Here is a 16,895-nt window from a genome sequence, read left to right on the forward strand (position 1 = left end):
CGCCCCCGGCTGTTGGACTCCGTAAGACTTGGTGCAACTATTGTTTGACTGATCTGGAACAAAGACATTTAAAACCAAAAATAGTACCATACGCTTGGAGTTTTTTAGGTTCATTGAGGGGTAGGTCTTCATTTCTGTGCCGTTCACTTGAGTTCACTTCTATATGGGGAAAACTTGATTAAAGGCTACCCCCCTGAGTAGGAGTCCATGGGACTAGGTTAAAATGCCATAGAAGCAAATGAGGTTTTGAAACTGGCAGCTGCTTTGTAAAGACATTTTAAATCCAAAATACCGTCTGTTCCTCGTCTTGCTGGGTTACACGTTAGCGATAAACGGAGCCAATTTTTACTCTAGTAAGTACAAGTTTGACTTTCACTGAAAGAGCTGAGAAAGAGTTTTTCCCAAGATGAATTTTGTGGAGGACAAATAACCAAAATCAGAATATTGGAAAGCAATGTGGCTTTAGCTTTGAGCACTCGTAAGGCAGGATTTATATTAGCTCTTTGGGGCTGGTTCTGTCTTGCTTTTCACTGATGAATGGTTGTGTTTGTCTTGTTGCTTTAGGTCTCTTCCAGAATATAGTACTGGAGTGAGGGTGAAGACCTTCCCATGCTTATTATTTCTCTCTGCAGAAACAAAACGCTCCCTCTTTTGCTGTTTTACTTCTTTTCAGCAGATCCTACTGTTTGTTGGTGGAGAGGTTCTGCCCTATAGACTTCAGAAACAAACATTGCTTATGAATTGGTGTTTGTGCTTGGCCTGTTCTCGTTACCAGCAGGAGTTTTTAAAGTCACCATGCCAGCTCGGTTTAGGATACATTTAAAACAAATCATATTTGATTGGTACAAGAAAGAAAATAGACTAACAAAGGCCCCTGAGACAAGTAAAACCTTCCCATTGTAGTCCCCGGCATTCATCAAAAGGAAACAATCCTCTGAAACACAATTAATTCTCAACATGTAAAGTCCTGCTAGCATTTGCTGTTGTTGCACTAATTAACCTTGGGGCTACTTCTGTCTGCTTCCCTCCCCGTCCCGTGAAATCAGCCCTATCTACAGAATTTGTTTCCACCTACCCAGCCAGCCTGCTTTGTTTGGTTCCCCAAAGCAGCAGCAGAGCGGGGTTGGATGTCTGTAAGAGGTAGTTCAGAATACATAAGGTTAAAAAGGAACCAGGATGGGTGGGATAATGCAGGGGTCCTCTTGCATTTTTTTTCTTAAGACTGAGCACTTTGTCAAGGAGAATGGTTTGACCTTCTATACCATCTGGCTGTTTATTTTAGCTCACTTGTCTTTGGGTTAGAATGAGTTTTGAGGGGATGCGTTCTAGGCTGATGACATCTAGGAAGCTTGTTTTGTATGAAAGCAGAGCCAAACAGCCCTGGTTATGCATGAGGATCTCACTGGGCCAGCAGCTGTACGTACAAACGTGGAACRAAGTTGTAACAGCGCTAGATGTTTTCAGATGCTGACCGTTCAGCTCCTTCAAGCTGGCATCTGTCTGCGCAGAGCTGTCTGTCTTCAGCTCAGGTTTGTGTTACACTTCCTCCTCCAGCCCCAAGCAACAACCAAGTGAGAAGCAGTATTGTATGAACACCTAGAGGTGACAGTGGCTCTTAGTCCCGTGTCTTCCACTAAGTACATCCATACCACACAGGACATTGATCCTGACCAGGTGCTAGGCCAGCAGGCTCCAGAGCAGCAAAGACCTGGTGGCAGGGACTGCAAGATACTGTAGGTCCTTGGGTAGTCCTCAGTTTCTAGCCTGAGCTCTTGCAGCATTGATGAGGCTGTTGTTTGTATGAACCTGTTACAGCTGTGTGCCACATTTCTGCACTGCACCTGGCATGATGGATAAAGCCCTGAAAGGGAAAGACTAATTGCATAGTGGCACCATGTTATTTGAGCTGCTAATAACGAGCATGTGTAGCGGTTGTCAGTTGTTTTAAAAGCTCCTTAATGCAAATAACTGCAGGGGTTATCAGCAGTTCAACAATGCCTCAGGCTTTTTTCCTCCCCGCTTCATCTTTTTCAGGAACAGTACCGTCTTCTAGAGCTTTGTCCAGGAACTGCTAAAAGCTGCATACCATGAAAAAAAATCTCCGTTTGGGTTGGTTTTAGGCTGTTGTTGTGGGAGAGGTGGTTACCTCCTGCAAAGCAGAACTTTCCAATTTCCCTGAAAAGAAAGTATAACAAGATCAGCTGGGCCTGGTGGGGTGGAGCAGTGTAGCTGGGGGGTGGACAGTCCTTTTCCCTGAGGTGGTCCCCATAAGGAAATGGGTGATGGAGGGAGCAGCAAATCTGCTGAATGCCATTCAGATGCTAAGGGGTTAGTTACCTCTGAACAGAATAAGCAGTCAGTGGCTGGGGGACACCAAGGAGGGAGATCATGATGGTGCAGCACTGCTTCGATGTGCAACATAGCARTTCTGGGCCAAAATGAAGAGTTTGGTGAGTTAATCAATGCCAACAGAGGCTCTGTAGACTCGGGCTGTGAAGCCTTCTTGGAACAGCAGTTGGCCTCCTGAAGGGAAGCTACAGAATGACTCCCCAAAGGCTTTAGGTGTAAATAGCTTTGGGGGGGCTTTTGGACACCTCATTTGGCCCAGCTAACCCCTCTCAGAGCAGCTGTGGCTGGGCAGCTGGTTTCTTTGTGAGGGCACCTTGTGGGCTGTCTGTGGTGCCATGCTGGGATCGATGCTGTTTGGGGAGGTGGATATGTGAAGTGTGAAGGTGACAGGCATAGGAGTAGATGGTCTCTGAGATCGGTATGAAGTGATGGGGAGTGGACTCATGTTGGTGCATGGACCAATATCAGCTTGGATGGGGAGGGCAGCAGAGAGGCCCTGAAATAAAGGGTAACTTAGAAGCCCCAAGAGGAAGAGTTGAACCTGATGGGTCAAGGCAAGAAGGATTTGTGAAAGATTTGGGAGTAATGAGGGGAAGGGAGTATCCAAAAGGAAAAGAGATGGAAAGAGTCRTTTTCGTAAGGCCTGGACTTAGAAGGGGCGAGATAACTGGAGCTTCACCCCGCCAGCTAGAGCAAATCTCAGCACAGCTTCTGAAGACAAGATCGTGGCCCTGGATGGAAGCAAAGTCAAATGTAGCTGGAGCCATTTCTTCTCGCTACCCGTGGATGTAGACACAAAAGAAAATAGCAGGCAGTTTTCAGTAGGAGTTGAACAACTTCCACTGTAATTAAGTGGCCTAATTAGCGCTCTATTCGTGCATTTGTTTCCTTTCGTGAGAAGTAGCCTACATACGCTGCAATAAGGCAATGAGTCAGCAACCCTGTAAAGCAGAAAATAGGGACTGTACGGTTAGGATCTGCGTTTTGCTTGAACTTCCCTAAGCCGCACAGAAATGAAGGGACGCCCCAAAGGAGGGGAGAACACACCCGGGATCGCTTGCAAAGCAGCTCGACCCCTGAGGCTTGGATTTCCCAGGGAAACTTCTTGAGACCACCTTGTCTTGCCTCCGTTGCATCTCCTACAGCCTGTGTCAGATGAGTGCTAGAAGGACTGTTCCTTTTTCTCTAAGCCATGGGCAATTTGCAATGTGCTTTGCCCTAAGAGTTGGACAAAGTCCGGCTTGCAGCAGCGTTTGGGCAGGTCGCGGTGACTTGCTGCCGCAGCTGGAAAGCCGTGGCTCTTGTCTCAGCAGCACGTCTCCGTTGCTGACGGCCCTTGGCTCTGCGCCGGCCGACAAGGAAAAGGTGGGGGGGTGTTTGGTTGTAGGGAGAAGTTGGGGCACCATCAAATTACAACTGCAAGCCGTGTCTGTGGGTCCCCCTTTCCCGTTACCTGGACAGGTCTGGTTAAAATGCCCCATTGCCAGAAGCAAACTTCTCCGGGGCCCTCTCCTTCCACCCTCGTGCCAGCAAACCCTCATCACCTCCCCAGTAAGGGCAGAGCGAATTACCCGAGGGAGAGGACGTGGCGGCGGTGGTGTGCCGAAAAGTGTTATTCTTGGCAACGCTTTCCAACCCCCCCCCTTTTTTTTAACTGTTCATTTTCAGATTTTGAGTTGCAATATTTCTCTAAGCAAAAGGGCATAAGTCTGGAAAAAATCCAGTTGATTTCTTTAAACTTCTTTGGAATCGCTGCAGAAGAAAAGAGCCGGGCCAGGCCGGCATCTGCTGCAGAAGCCAGTCTAGAAACGCCGGGGTCTTGCCAAAGACTGAGCCTGTCAGTGGCACGTGGGGAGGCCCCGAAACAGCTGCGGGCCGCTGTGCCGAGGGCGGGTGGTGGCACCTCCTAAATTAAAGGATGTGTGGAATAACCAAAATACAAGTCTATTGCTTAAGTTATCCCTACGGTGCGGTGAAGGAGATGAACGGAGATTTCACTCTTGCTTTCCTGGTTTCTCATGGATGGTACAAGACTGGATATTAATCTAATTTGGAATTTTTTTGTGCCTTGCGATTTCTCGTGCTTTAGAAATTTCAGAAAGGTCAAGTTTTGTTTTGGCAAAAAGTTCCTTTTAGTCCCCCAAGAGGAAGGGGGGGGGGGTCAGTTAGTTCAATTTGGGAAAACAGGCTTTCTCCTAACTGTTCCTCAGCAGCTTGAGTGAAGCGTTTCCATCAGGTTAAATACCAATGGGATGGAAGAATTTCCCTGAGATTTGGAAATGCCACTGCCTCTGGGTTATTTTCAAACGCAGAATATCTTCCCATGAAACAGAAACCTCCCCGAAGGAGCCGTGTCCTGCTTCCGAGGAAAAGCTGGCAAGGGGAGGAGGCTGAAGAAAGCTGCTGCGTTCAATGGGCCCTGCTGGCAGGGGGATTGCGGACGGTAGCATCGTCCGTGCCACCGCGGGGACGAGCCGGAGCTTATTGCTCYGTGACACCCGAGCCCAGGCTTACTGCGCCCGGCGGAGGACGAGGCGGCTCCAAAAGTTCCTCTCGTCGCGGGGAAAAAAGATAATTTGCTCTTCCCCGCTCTTCCGCGCGCGCGTTTCATCGCTTGCGAGTTAGTCATATTCCTAAGAAAAGAAACCCGAGCGTGATGGTGAGTGACAGCTCCCAAAGAACCGTAACTAATTATATCTCGGCACAGAAAAAAATCACGCCAAGGGCTGGTGAAGCTGGCTGCAAGGCAGCCCGGCTCCGCTCCGAGGCGGAAAAAGCTGGGATTTCCGATGCCGCAACATCGCCGGAGAGCCCCGGCCGCGTGGCAGGTCTCCCGGCTCGCCAGCCCTCTCCCCTCGCCCTCCTCGCCGCTTAAGCTTTAATCAACGCCAGCCTTGGCTCGCTGCGGGTTTAACCCAGCCCTTGGGTTTGCCGCCGGCGCCGGCGTGGTTTGGGGAGGGAGGYGGCGGGAGCCGTTTGACTTTTGCCAAAATTGCCGCTTTCCAGCTCAGCCATTGCCGCATCGACCGTTGTGCTCGATGGCCCGATCGCCTCTTCCGAAAATAAAGGGCGCGTTGGTTTTGGCGTCAATGTTACCGGTTTGGCCGTGGGCCACCGCCGCCCGCCGCTGTGAAGCCGCGATGGAGCCAGCTAATAACGCCGGGAGGGATCCATCACGTGAACTTCGCGTCGAGCCGCRGCTCCATCCCTGCTCGGAGCATCTGCCCTCCCGGCTCCAGCCGAGGAGAGACCGACGGGCCGAAGCAGCCTGCGCCTTGGGCTGAAATCCCTTATATTCCGGCAAAGCTCGCTGTGACGGCACCGCTCTGCAAGGGGGTGGCCGGCTGCACCCCACGTTTGGGGCAGTCAAGTAAGGGCTCCGGGCTCKCCCGTGTGGAGCAGCCGGGCTCTGCGAACCTGCCGTCCCTCGCTGCCCGGGGGACAACGCCGGGCGACGTCCCGGCGCGGCGGCATGGGAGATGCGCAAGGGGCGGCGCGGCGATGCCCCTTCCGCTTGCCCCACCGCGTCGGCGCCCGGGTGTCTCTCCTGGGTTGGCTTTTGTTTTCTTAAAAAGCTGCCCGGCTAAAACCAGCCTGCGGCGCGCTCGCCTGCGGTGCCTGGCGCCGCTCGCCAGCCGGCTGCTGCTCGGCGCTGACCTTCAAAGCTGGAGCGCCAGCTGCGCCGAGCGCCTCGCTTCCCRCTTCCGCCTCCGCGGAGCGCCCGGCGGCCGCCTCCTGCGCTCGGCTGCTTAAGGAGGCTCTTTGCCTCTAAAGCGTGCCGAAAAGCAGCCGCCGGCGGAAGGCCTAGGACCGAGTCGCCCACCGCGGGGCCCGAGGCGGCAGGCGGGCGAGCGCAACGGTGACGCCCGAGCGGGGCCGATCGCCCGGCTTTGCCGCCCGGCTCCTCCGGCCCCGCCGCCCGCCTGGTGCGGAGGATCGGCCGGGGAGCCTGGCCTGGTGCCTGTGCCGCGGTTTGCCCTGGAACCGCTGYGCTTTGGGGAAGCTGCTTGGGAAGAGGCTGTAGAAATAGCCGAGATGCTCCAGGCCGTYGTCTTTACCCACCCGCTTCCACCCGCCGGCAGGTATCTCCCTGCTTCAAGTGCCCGCAGCTTAAATACAGCCCGGCCGCTCCGTCCCGGGTTTCCGACGGCCATGGCTCTCCCGGTTTTGGGGTGCTTTGGGGCAAATGGGGTGACTCCTGCGGCTGGGGACTCACTGCCGGCTCCGGACTGAGCCCCGGAGAGCAAGGGCAGCTCCGGAGCCAGCTTGGCTGCGGGGACCCTGCTCCCACGGCGGCAATGCAAATCCCACCTCCGGGGCGAGCCGAGCAGTAACGCTCCGTGCCGGGAGGAGAGGGCCGCCGTGCCGGGAGGAGAGGGCTGCCGTGCCGGGCAAGGCGGGCAGGGAGCGGTGGGACAAGTTCAGAGCGTGTCCCCAAATGCCAAAGGAGAGGATGGTGGCACCTGGATCTGCTTTCCGAGGCGTTGCCCGCCGTATTGCGCCACCACCACCGTGTGATTCCCGGGATGCTGAACCGCGCGCGTGAGTCGTGCTGCAGCTCGGCACACGCTGGCACCGTGCGAAAGGCGTTTGCAAACAAACAGAGCGGCTGCGAGCGAGAGCCGCCRCTCCTGGGAGCGGGAACAGCAGCGGGGAGAAAGCCCGGAAAAGGCGGCGCGGGAGCGAGCGTGCACCGCTCCCTGCTGCTGCGCGGGAGTCCTCCCAGCTGTGGTGCTGGGCTCTCCCAGGCGAGGAGGCCCCACAGACATCGGGGAATGCCCCGAAAAATCAGGAATGCTCCGAGACCTGCCCCGCGCGTCCGGCTGCAGCCCTGGTGGCTGGTCCCAGGCGCTTGGACAGCAAACTGGGCGAAAGTCAGAGGCAAGRGGAGCTCGGCTGGCGGCTCATCGGGGCTCCGATCCTTTGCCACTGTGTTTCCTCCATCCCGAAGAGCCATTAGGATAATTAAGGTATTCTCCCTCCATCGCCGCGGGAGGAATCGCTATAGCAACCAGCGCTCTGGTCCTGTTGAGCAAGTGAGTCACCAAACGCAACCGCGCCGGTGTCGGGAGACGATCCCGACTTGTGTCTCCGACCGCGAGCYGGCCTCTCGGGAGAGAAGGGCGCTCGCGCTGAACGGGACGGGGCAGCCGCGGGAAAACCGCCCTTCCGCTCCYGAAGCGCCAGCCGGCAGGTCCCGGCCCGCTTGCGGCGGCTCGCCGGTGTTCGGAGGGCGTCTCGCCGGCGCCGCTTTGCCGTCGTTCTCCCTCCGCGCGGCTCTGCCGCGAGTTCAGCCACAGAGGCCCCCACGAGGGCCGTGGTTTCCCGCTCCAGGCTTCCCGAGCGGCCTTCGGCGTCGCTTCGGCAAGAGGCACGTCGCGGCTCCGAGGCAAAATGCCTCGCGGTTCCCCAGGGAAAAGGAAAGCTCAGGAAGAGCTGATTGCTTTGGATAGAGCTCATTCCCGGGATAACACCCAGGCTGGATCTTAGACTGTGGCTCATCTGGAGGCACCTTTCAGAGCAGGTAAAGACGGAAATATTCGCCCTGGAGGTGGATTTTTTTTTTAGGGGCTGCTGCCCTATCTCCGTGCCTAGAAAGCCACAGGGATGCCCGGCCGAGCCGGGAAAGCGCGAGGCTGCGCAAACGCTCCCGAGCCTCGTTTGCCGGGAGTGGAGGCATTTGCAAGTTTACCCTTGTGCTCACGGTCCTCCGAAAAAGCTGCCCGAAAACGCCGCCCGCGCGGCGACCCCCAGAGCAGGAGGCTCCGCGGCAGAGGCCCCCGACGTCGCCCGGCGYGGGGGGGTCCCGCGGCGAAAGCCCTGCCTGCTTGCAAGGCTCCGGACACGTCCCGGGTCGGGGATCCCACGCCGGAGCCGCTCCCAGCCGCTGGCTTCCTTCCCAACCGGGACGAGCCAACGGGGGCGTACGGGATGCGTTACCGCCGTGCTGAAACACTCCTTCCTCCGTCGCTGGGAGCCCCGCTGGGCTGGCGGGTGCCCCGGGGCCCGGCTTTTTGGAAACCTGCCGGCTGTCACCGGCGGCCGCTCTGGCGCGGCGAGCCAAGAACTCCCGGCCCGGCCGCTCCGCTCAGCGCGACGAGAGCGTTGCAACGGCGGCGGGAGCAGCAGTGCAGCCGGCTGCGCCCCGGCCAGGCTCTTCAGCAGCTCCCGGTGCCGCCGGAGTTGCATGCAGACTGCGGGCTGCAGCGCCCCGCTTTTCCCCCTGGGGACCCCGCCGTAGTCTCTTGGGACCTGGCCCGCCTGGGAAATTTGGGTGGCCGTCGCCCGCGAGCAGCACCCAAAACCTCCCACCGCCAGAGCGGACGGTGGCTTTCCCCAGCGCGCTTCTCCGGTCTGCGCCGCTCGCTCGCTCGTCCCTCCCTGCGGCCGCCTGCGCGCGGGGACGGCGACGGGGGTAGACGCTCGCCGCGGCCGCGCTCCGTCTCCTCCAGGACCGCTGGCTCCAGGCCGGGCTTTGGAGAGCTCGTGTTGGTGACAGCGGGTGGCCCTGGCTGGCAGCGGAAACGTCACGGAGGAAAGCACCGTCCTGCGCCGATTTGCAAAACGGCTCCAGTCTTTTCATTACGAATCTTTCTCAAAGCTTATTTTTCCCCCTCAGAAAGAAAACCCACAGAAAGCCTTCCTCGCTGCTAGAAGGCTGATTAAATTGTTGTTAATTATTATTTATTACACTAATTCACTCCGTTCGCCTTTCACCCTGCAAGATCCYGGAGCCTTCTACAGCTTGGTGAATCACGGCGCTGGGGAAACGCGGTCGCTCCGGGGCGCAGCCGAGGTGGCCAGCGAGAGCAGCGAACAGAGCGCGAGAGGAGGAGGGAAAACCAGCACCAAAGGCGTCTCTTTCAGGAGGGAAAACACTCGCGCGCAACCTCAGCTCCCGAGAGCTGTGCTCACATGTGGTATTACTGCGTAAGCAGACTAAGGTGTTGCAAAAAGTGTTTCTTTGGATCAGCAAAACAGCGGAGCTTAATAACGTGGAGCAAAATTTTTTGGACGGGAACGATTCCACTGAATGGACGAGGAAAAAGCCTCCCCTTGGTTTGACCTGCTTCCAGCAGAAATCCGGAGGAAAAGTCAAAGCTGGCCTTCAAATTATAGGGCTGCTTCTGACCTCCTGGTAGAGGTCACATCTGGGTGGCTCTGCTGTCACTGTGGCTTCAGCGGCACGGGAAAATCGTGGTGGTTTGTCATCTCCTCAGCTTATCTGTACTGGTGGGGTCCTGGCCCCATGCATGTGCCAGAGGGGTCCTGTCCCCGTGCACGTGCTGCTGGGACCTGCCCCAGACACATGCCAGCGAGGTCCTGTCCCCATGCATGAACCAGCGGGGTCCTGTCCCTGCAAACATGCCATACGGTCCTGTCCCCATGCATGAACCAGCGGGGTCCTGTCCTCATGCATGCACCTGTGAGGCCCTGTCCTCCTGCACGTGCCACTGTGGTCCTGTCCCCACACATGCAGCAGCACATCCTTAAGCAGGCTGAGCCCACGGCAAAGGCTCCCAAGGAGCCCTCGCTTGGGACACACTCCTGAGCGGCCCCTCTCAGCCTGGTCCCAGGGACGGGGAACCGCAACAGCCTCACTGRGCGAACCCGCTGGAGCAACCAGCTTTCTTGGTGACTAGAAGCAAGCAGCACCTCATCCCGAGTAGCTGCCCCCACCCCTGCAAGGCTGCCGGTTGCCTTGGGCAGGTCCTGCCAGGATGCAGCGTCGCCGTCCCCGGCGCCCGGGGACGCCCCCTGGAACGTCCCCCCCAGCCAGCCTGCGCTCGGCAGACGGGGGGCGAGAAGGTCTCCGCGAGCACCCGGCGTTCGCGCTGCGAGCAGTCACGCTTCGCTTTTGTGCACACGCGTCCCCGCGGGTGCAATGAAACGTGGGAGCGTTTTTGCAGCCCCTAATTGTAACGGTGCAGCGAGACACTGTGCTCCCACCGTCCACGCGCTCAGCAACCCAGAAATATCTCCCGTCGGCACAGGCAGCCGCGAGGGAAGTTCTCTCACGACTCCCAGCGTGCTGGGACCCTGTGTTCCCCACCGCTACAGAAAAATTGCCATCCATCTCCACTTCTGAGAGGTAAAAATATGGTTGCGACCGTAGTTCCAGGCGCGATAGCAGAGGTCACTTCTGGAAGCTGAGCCCTTGATTCGGTCTACGATAGCTACCTGAACAGAGATTTTTCAGCCAAATCAACTAGTCGTTGTCAAAGCCAAACTGTTTGGCAAGCCGGACTCCTGCCTTCCTGCATCCACCTTCTCCATCGCCGCTGGCCTGGGTTTAGCATAAGAACAGTCATTTATAGCTGCAAAACCCACCACTAAACCCTATTTCTTCCTCCACCCTTAGAGCGGGCCGAAACGCTGCATTCAAGCAACGCGCTTTGCAAACGGAACGGCGCCTCGAGCAGCCCCCGTCCTCCAGGGGTGGCAGCGGCGACCAGCTGGCCTCGTTTCCAGCGCTGCACCCGCAGAGATTATGCAAAGCCGTTTAACGCGGAGCTGCGCCCGCTCGCCGGCGGCGCGCGGCCCCGGAAGGCCCCGCCGGGGAAGGCTCGCGGGCGCCGCGCTGCCGTTTGCCACCCTCATTAGTCAGCGCTGCTAATTATAGCCGYGCTTTGCTCCTTGTAATTTCAAGCACCATCGGGGTAATAGGGAACAACAGAGGCAGCCGAAACGCGGCTGCATCCCCTCGCCTCCGAAAAGACACCGGCATAAAATGTGGGGTAAATACGGACACGAATTTCCAGCACTCGGCAGCTAGTGTGGGAAAGGCACAGCAGCTTGTGAGCCACAGCGGGATAACAACGCTTTACCTTAGAATAAGAGATAAAGCCAATTTCTGTGCTTTTAGACAAAAAAAAAGGACTGATAGAGGATTGCACTCCATTTATTTTACCGAAGGCGTCCGAGGCGTGCTGTTGCTGCAGCGCGCTGCGTGGTTGCGCGGGACACGGGCACGGCCACAGAGCAGGGGGCAGCACCTGGGAAAAGCCCGCGGCGTTAGTAGCGGTCAGGGACGGCCCGGGGCTGGGTGGGCAGCACACAGCAGAAGAAAACCATCCCTTGCCCAGTCCGGTTCACTGTGATTTGGGGGTCATTTTGGTTGCTGTTTGCAAAGCTGCTTTTGCAGGTTGTTGCCAGCACGGTTATTATTCCTTCTGATCTCTGCAACAGGAGTTAGGCCCGGCAAACGTCAGCCCTCGGGCAAACAGCTGTTAACACTGAACTTTGCCTTCACGAGAAGAGGCGAAGGCCTGGAGGAGCAGGAGAAGCGAAGACCAGCCCGGGCCTGGAGCTAACGATCCCGTTGTTCGTTACCTCCCTGTTAGGGTCGTTACTCCAGACAAATAGCTGGCCCCACGCTACAGGAGTAGCTCCAGGGTCTTGACTCGGAGATTTTTCTGCTGCCCACCGGACGGCACAGCTTGCCAGACACTGCTTTTACCCCAAAGGCACAGTCTCTAARGCCGTGTGAGAGACCTGGTGACTCTGCAGCCCACCCCTGCTCCCCACTAACAGCAGCGTCACGTAGCACACCTCCGTGCTCTGCTGCAGCGCTCCAAGCGGGTCGGTGCCGGGAAGAGGACAGGGGACCGCGTTTAGTGTTGATCTTCCCTTGGGTGGTCAAAGCCCAAGGAGGAACATGAGAGACTGAAGTGAAAAGCCTTCTCCTTTCAGAGCGGTGCTCTCAAACGGTATTGATGGCCTGTCGAAACGTAATTATGGAGTTGGGCATTCCCTGGCGGCATCGATTAACTTTTACTCTTCACTACCAATTCTGTAATTTGAATACAGATAAAGCACACTCAATATGCCGTAAAAATGTCCTTATAGATACCTGGGGAGCTCACAACGTAATGCACGTCTACAAAAGGCCGATGCACAGCCACCACAAATACGAGTGCTGCTAGCAATGGCACGTCCTCCCGGATGCAACGCCTTTCGAGCTTGGGGCAGCTCTAGAGGTGTCGTGGCTGGCTTTGAAATGGCCATATAATGTCACTGCTGTCCCCAGTGCGTCAAGGAGACTGCGACGCTCCTGGGATGCCCCAGCGGCACTCGACCCTCCCACAGCGCCAAGGGGGCTGCCGGGGGCACCCTGCAGCGTCACGGGGTGCTTTACCCGGTGATGTGGCTCAGGTTGCAGAGACACTTGGCTCCTGCGACCTCCATGAAGAAGAGRGGGGGAAAGGTACGGGCAGTGATACTAGATATCAGGGCGCCCGCATGGTCCCCTCACTCTCAGGACAGAAACTGCTCCCAAATCAGATGCCAACCGCTGTGGAGCAGCTGGCGCAGAGCTAAGCGGGTGGCAGCAGCTCCCTTCCCCACGAGCGGCACGCGCCACGYGGGAGACAGCAGGTACGGGAGGGCATGGCAAAACAGCGCAGCYGACTTGGGAATAAATATTTCACCATCCCACCACCACAAGGATTTGCCTGGAAAACTGGCAAGCAGCATGAGGTGGCTGCAGCCCGGGAGGACGGTCACTCGGGTCTTTTTGCCTTGGGTTGTGATCTGCACATTCGAGCCTGCAGCCTGCAGTAGGGGCTGGACGCAGCCGCTGGCAGAAGAGCAGTCCTGCTCCTGGGCCAGGATCCCCCACGGACCTGCTGCTGCACAGTGGCCAGGGTCCTGGCTGTCACTGTTCAGCCACAGCAACATCTCAGCTGGTTTTCAGCTCTCCATGCACTGCCTGCGACCAAGAGGGAGACCAGGCACAGGCCGCGAAAGAGTTCACACGCTTAACATCTACTGGAGCCTCTTCAGTGGCTTCCCAGGCTTTCTCTGCCATCATCTCCACCACCGACATGAAAGCAAACCAGGGCAGAGGGATCTCCTTGGAGCCTGCAAGCAGCCACAAAGCATGGTTGCAGAAGAAAGCTGGGTTTCTCCTGCTTGTCTCAGCAGCATGTGAACGTGGGGCTCCAGAAAGACACCAGAAATACCCCCCCCCCCGCTAATTATTTCACCCCAGTCCAAAGTCACTCAAAATCCTCTTCTCCATCTCTGTCTGAGGAGGACAAGCGGCAGCCTTCTGGCAGCGGACTGGGGAATTCGGCCCCTCACCAGCAAACATAAGGTCCTTCCTCCCCATTGCTCATCCTCCCTCCAAAGCGGTTCACATCGGCTGGCTCCCAGCTGGCAAAGACAATTTTTCACGTCCTCCTCGGAGGCAGAGATGTCATCTCGCCCCTTTGCGGCTGTCCGAACCTGACAACCTCTACACGGCAGCCCTGCGTTCCCAGCTGAGAAGGTCTAGGGGGGGCCCAAAATGGCTTCAAGCTGATCAGAAAACAGCCGTAAGGGAGAGGGGCAAGGCAACCCGCGCTAAGTAAAAGGAGTACGCCGCTGTGGGGCCAGGGTCACGCCACCAGGGACGGCAGATCAATAACAGCTTCCTCAGTACGGGACTAATCACTGAATGCGGATGCACGGAAAATAAGGGAAGTCCGATGAGACGCAGCAGGCTGCAGGAGCTGAGCGGGGGTTTCGGGTGTGAACCTGCGCTTCCCCTCTGCAGCCCGGTGGGCAAAATACGTGTGTCTGGCTACGGGCAGCCCCAGGGCTCAGCGGCGCTGACCAGCGAATAGCCAGAGGTTCTGGTCTCTCACACCCCGCTCTCCAACGCCCAGTGCCGTAATGGGACCGGGATCGGCAATCGCATGCAGAGTCAGTGCGGCAGACGAGGCGTCGTGCTGGGAGCACGGCGCCGGGGCCCTCCGGAGCGGTGCTGCGGGGGGGAGAGGAGGAGGAACAGCTTTGGGTTTCTGCTGACGCGCGGGTATCTCTCCCTTGAAGGACTCCGCTATCCACGGCAGGTTTCCTCTCTGCAAAAAAACGTAACGAAGGACTCCGGTTCTGTCTTTGGCAGATAGGATGGCAAATTTTAGCTCTGGGTTGGCTGTAAAGGCTGATAGTCTTCAAAAGACTTTGAGCTGTCGGGGAATGACAGGTAGTATATAAATATAACAAAAAGGGAATTTGCTGGGTGCCCAAGTGAGAGAGCTGTGGCATTACAACTGCTCAGCTCCCTTGCGCGAGAGAGGGCAAAGCCAGCGGAGAAGAGAAAGCCGGTGCGTGGAGGATGGGGCGCGGGATGATGTGCCGGCAGAGGACAAGGAGCTCGGGAGGGCTCCTTCGCGGGGAAGTGGAAGATGAGCTCCCATTTAAAATGAAATTGGACTCTTGGTGTTTTTCCCCTGTGATTGCAGCAAACCATTCCCTGTCTTTACCATCATGCTCTCAGTTTCAGAGCTTCACCAGGACCATCTTGTGTTCACCAGGGGATTATATATTTCTGCCCACATCTCTGATTGCTCACCAAGAATTTTTGTAATATATAAACATCCCAAAATCCCAATGCCAGCCCCCCAAGGAGCACACACACACATGCTTTTGTGGAAATCTGCACTCAGAATATTCCCAGCCCAAAGCCTAAGTGCATCTACCCAGGTTACTGGGAACCCTAATAACCTAATCAGAGGTCTAAGTGGCAGCAGCTGGAGTCAGACCGCAGGGCAGAGGGGCCCGTGCACCCGGGGTGCCAGCACCCGGGGAGCCTGGGGATCCAGGGACCAGCACCGGCCAGGCTGCGTGCCGAAGGCCAGCTGCCTACCCGGTTCAGCAACCCCAACAGATAYGGTGGTGAAAGAGGGGCAGCTCTGCTCAGGCAGTGCTTGCTCGTGGCTGAGGGTCCCCCAGAGCCCTGCCAGCCTGGATGGCCTGAAGCCGRCTGGATTAATTTTTTGGGCTGGGGGCCGTCATTGCGTTGTGTCCTTGAGGAGCACCTCGCATGGCCGTCAAATCCCCTCCCTGCCGTAATAACCAACGAAGCTAAATAAAGCAGTTCTGCTGGACCGACCTCCTGGCAGAGGGAGATGCTGATAGGAGTCAATCAAAACTCTCCATCCGCCTCCCCTTTCCCAGGCGGTGCGTAATTACTGGGAGCTGGAGTGAATTCATTCAGCTCTCTCGCTCGGGTTTCCTCCTCCCCTTCCCATGCTGCTCGCGTCGCTGGGGCTCGGCACGCAGCAGCAGCGAGTCACGCGGCCCGCGGCTCCAGGTAGATGACGATTCGGTTCCCCACAGATGGGTTGCAGCCGCATTCGGAACCCAGATGCGCCAAACTGGGGCAATTGGATTCAAAGAAAACCACTGACATAACCCCAAATATCTTTGCCTATCAGGCGCTGAAAATCCTCCCTCGCATCCAGCTCGCTGCACTACAGAGCTGCAGCCTGCAGAAGAAAGGGGGGATGAAAGRGTAAAGCTGGACTGTTATGAAACCAGTGCAAAGGGGGAAGAAGTTGTGCCTGAAATAGCCCCGATCTGTGAGCCGAGCATCCCTGCTTCAAAAATCCTGCTCCCTCCGTGAATCGCTGAACCGTTTGTGGCCGCAAAAATAATGGTGCCTTTGGGATTTGTTTCTTTCGAGGTTGATTCTTTGCCAAATGTCTGGAATAGGGAAGGAGCAACTGCTGCTCCTCCGTAGGAATAGGAAGCCTTGAGTGTGGGTGGATGCTGCAGCTCTGAGGAGCACCGAGGGAGGGGACCAAGCCCCCCCCCCCCCGACCCACGGGCACCCCTGGGCTGGTGCATGCAGTTCCCCACTGGTGTCAGTCCACCCGATCCGAGCTTTCACGCTCGATGTAGGAAAGCACATCCGTGGGTAAAGGCTCTGCGATGTGATGCATCCCCCGCCGGGTGGATCCGTCTGCCCCAGCCTGGTTGCACAGTGCCCCCCCCTCCCCCCCCGAGCACCCGTCGCTGCCGGCTCTGGGGGGCGGCGGTGCTGTCCGCGGCCACTGCCCTTGAGAAGCGGGGATCCGAGCCGCACCGCAGCCGAGCGCCCCCCCCCCGCCGATCACCGGATCCCGCAGCACGGGCGGTAAAAACAAGCCCTGCCGGGCCGCCTTTGCGAGCAGCCGGGGCCTGGCTGGCGCCCAAGCGGCGCCCGCAGGACGCGGGTGCGAAGGGCCCCGACCTTGGCGCGGCCGGGCGGCGGCGGAGCGCGTGAACGAACCGCGGCGTGGGCGTGCGCGGGGCGCGTGGGTGTGCGCGCCCGGGGCTGCGGGTGCGGGTGCGCGCAGCCCCTCGTGCCTGCGGCTGTGCATGTGTGTGTGGAGCAGGGAGCCGGCCTCGTTGTTATTCTGATCACAGCGTCTCTGATTCACAGACTTGGATCATGAATATAAGTGAAGACTTTGACGTCAGAGTTGAGATTTATCAGCAGATCCAATGGGGCAGGAATATTAAGTGCAAGTCGATGCCAGCTATCTGCCAGCGTTATTAGCAATGTTCGCCGAGGAATGAGCCTTAACACCAAGGACTGAAAGGACTGGGAAGGAGGAAGAAAAAAAAAAAGGCAACAAAACGGGGGAAGCAAGCTGATCCTCAAGCATTAAAGCAAGGTAAAACCACAACGGGCGGCGTTCGTGTGTGCCCTGCGCCGGCTGCCTGTGTCCGGCGGCGGGAAGGGGAGCTGCGGGCAGCGGGCCCGGGGGCGCTGCCGGCGCCCCGCAGCAGGC

This window comes from Apteryx rowi, unplaced genomic scaffold, assembly GCF_003343035.1.
Source record: "Apteryx rowi isolate R43461 unplaced genomic scaffold, aptRow1 scaffold_69, whole genome shotgun sequence".
Classification (NCBI taxonomy): domain Eukaryota; kingdom Metazoa; phylum Chordata; class Aves; order Apterygiformes; family Apterygidae; genus Apteryx; species Apteryx rowi.